We start from the raw sequence: 3,023 nt of genomic DNA, 5'->3' as shown, positions 1-3,023 counted from the left end.
AAAATATCCTAGTAAATATAACCAGTAGGAAGATGAGGAACTTTGTGGTCTTTAATTATCAGATTACACATTAAAGGTTTCTAAATGCATATATCAATGTCTCATGCTTGTACCAATCCACAGTTCAATGAAAACTAAGTAACAATAATATGGGATCTTTTCATTGTTTAAAAATATAATATGCTCAAGAAAATTTTGAAGGCCTATTTAGATATCAAACTATTAATTTTAGATAATGGTATAAAGCAATTCATTTTCTTAAGGTTTGTCGACACAATTTTCTGATTTTCCTGCCAAGAAGATTTGTTACATGTGTCACTGGGAAAAGTGAAATTTACATATTAAGAGCCTGGCTAATACATGCAGTTAATGAGAGCCACTTAGGTATGGTCTTGCCTTGAGCTGCCTATGACTTCAAGCAGCAACAGTCCCTCCAATCGCTCTCCTCCACCTTACCCTTTCCTTTGAGCCCTAAGCACAAATCCAATTGGAAAACACCACGTGTGGTTGTCCTTTCCTATCTCCTTCCCCAATCCACATCCAAAATAAGAGCAAACATCTGCTCTTCTGAATCCATAATGCCTAAGGTGGTGCCTGCCCCTCAACAGTGACTCTAAAAATATGCAGGGGAGGGGACCCTGTAGTCCCAGGACTACAGAGGCTGAGACAGGAGGATCACCCCAAATCCCAGGCCAGCCGAAACTACAAGTGAGACTATTTCAAAAATATCTATATTTTTTATTTTTTTCACTGCGAATACAGTAGAAGGTATGTGGAATATCCAGTAAAAAGATCAAATCAATGAACTGACAGTAAATATTTATAATAACAACTTATGTTCACAGGTCATTGTCTCATAGAGAAACATTCCCTTTCGAATGGAAAGCAGATGTCCCACAGAGCACAGGGAGGCCAACTGCCCTCATCAATCCCAGAAGACTACAAAGGAAGAGCTTTCAGAAGGTGAATCAACAGAAACCAGGGACTTAGCTGATGCAGCTCCTGATACATCACTGAGGAGAGCTTACTTAGAATCAAAACATTACTCAGGTGTGAGAAGGACTGCAAAAAAAATTCCAAGGATAATTCAGTCAATCGGGGTTAGCAAAAGCAAAGGAGCTTTCCAGAGAATACTGGCGGAGTCTCACAGAGGGCACCTTTCAAGAAGCAGTGACTTCGAGTGCAAGGACAAAGGCAGCACAAGGAGATAAACCAGCAGCAAAGGAGTAAAGAGAACAAATACCTTCACTCTCCACCTGTCAGACTCTCCTGCCAGGCTCCCAGATGTCTTCCGGAAGTCAGGGCAGTTCCTCCAGGTGCTCTTTCTGGGCCCAGCATGAGGCAGAGGGGCTGACAGCACACCTGGAGAGGCAAGCAGAAGAGATGTGAACAGAAGCCAACAGGAATAACAGAGTTTCAGAAAAATGGGGCAAGATGCAGAGACTATATAGAGAGACATGGCAGAGTTCGTGAGTAGCTGAAAAGGATGAAACCCAACACTGGAAGAGAAATGTTATAAAGGCACAATACATATGGGGCTGCACCGTCTGTGAGCCCACTGGAGTCTAACAACGCATCCTGCACTAAAGAGATAGGATTGTGAGAAGAACCCTCACTACTGTACACGGACGACTGTGGCTAAATGTGTACTGGACAACCCAACTGCAGCATGTTTCCAGAAAAAGAACTGATGATAATTAGTGCCTTTTATAGGTGCTTGTAAAGTTTGTAAGTAAGAAAACTCACTTCAGTCAAGAGATTAATTTAGACAAAGGCATCATCATGACAGACTTCCTTCTAATCGTTGTGGATTCATTAGTCATCAGATTAAAGAGTGGCAGAAGTTTCTGAACTGGTTTGAGTCCATATCTCTCAAACTCCTATGAAAATGGTTAAAGCATTTATCTCAAGACAGCCAAAAACTGTCATCAAGATTTATATTGGACTTAATCGTTTCTCCTTTAAAAATCTCCAGAAAATCATTTCTCAACTTTTAGTCAGTATCTTCTAAAGCTGCAGCCATATACTTGTTGAAAGACAGGGGAAATAAAATCAGCTGAACTAAACACCTAACAGCACTCAGCAACTCTCTACTGAGTTGCCTACTCTGTGCTGGCTGTTCGCAAGGGTCTGGGTTGGACAGCAGCTACTTCCAGTCCTAACAGTGGACTTCACACACAGTGACGTCCCTCATGAAGCATCCAATTTACAAAGCCCAGGGTTACACAGTGACAGCACTCATGCTGAGCAGAGGTACCCTGCCCACCCTGCTTCCCCCTCTTTCTAGTCCGACCACCTGGACACAGATCCTACCTAAAATGAAGAGGCGGTGGATTGAGTACGCCATTGACACAGGGCATTTCCCACAGCTTTGCTTAAACAATAATTAGGAAAGCTGCCACTGGGATCCTCAAAATATACGTAAGAACACCGAGATTACTCAGCATCAATTTCGTATAGCAAGAGATTTCCAGGAAGTGCTTTTCCAAATTAGTTTTAAGTACCCTTCAAGTGAAGCCTCTCGCGCTGGGGGTGCCTTGCGTTTCATTCCAGGGCCCGGCACCTTCCCTCAGGTGGTCCCGCGCCCCGCCAAACGTCTGGGATGCTCCTTGGTAGGCACCTTGGTGGCTCCTCAGTCCCTGCCCTAACCTTGCGCGGAAGGTGTCTAAGAAAAGAGCGGTTCCTAAAAACGAGGAAACTGCAGCGCTCCCAGCGCGAGTGGCCACCAGGACCCAGCCCGCAGCTGGGAGCGCGGTGCTCCGGCCCCGCAGGGAGGGACAAACGGACGGCCAGACAGACAGGCACAAGCGTGCGGGCTGCCAAGGGACGCGCCGTGTGCGTAGCGGGACGCGGAGCCAAAGCCTCCGCACGAGAAACCCAAGGGGGCGAGAGGAGACCCGCGGGGTGCAGACACAGCAGACGAGGGAAACGCGGGGAGAGCCGAGGACCTGAGGATACCCAGAGAGGGACGGAAGGACGGAAGCACGGAGGGAGAGCCAGCCGGGAGGAGTGGGGAAGAAGGG

The 3,023-nt window shown here is 46.2% G+C and overlaps 1 protein-coding gene across 8 annotated transcripts in view; it reads right to left on the bottom strand.

The window, feature by feature from the left end:
• Window positions 1-3,023, bottom strand: part of Bmpr1b (bone morphogenetic protein receptor type 1B) — a 393,795-nt gene that overhangs the window by 390,042 nt on the left and 730 nt on the right. For 6 of the 8 annotated variants that reach the window (XM_033757798.1, XM_019209837.2, XM_010639603.2 and 3 more), the window contains exons 1-2: window positions 2,314-2,344; window positions 1,244-1,362 (exon numbers count right to left, since the gene is read on the bottom strand). The gene's annotated coding sequence lies outside the window, so the exon portion shown is untranslated. Of the gene's footprint in view, window positions 1-1,243; window positions 1,363-2,313; window positions 2,345-2,504; window positions 3,018-3,023 lie in introns of those variants that run through there. The other 2 variants (XM_010639605.2, XM_010639607.2) reach the window with 2 other exon arrangements.

This window comes from Fukomys damarensis, unplaced genomic scaffold (genome assembly GCF_012274545.1).
Source record: "Fukomys damarensis isolate Sample0158 unplaced genomic scaffold, DMR_v1.0_HiC HiC_scaffold_32, whole genome shotgun sequence".
In the NCBI taxonomy this organism is placed as follows: domain Eukaryota; kingdom Metazoa; phylum Chordata; class Mammalia; order Rodentia; family Bathyergidae; genus Fukomys; species Fukomys damarensis.
The sequence above is the reverse complement of the archived record's forward strand: the minus strand, read 5'-3'. Positions and strand labels throughout refer to the sequence as shown.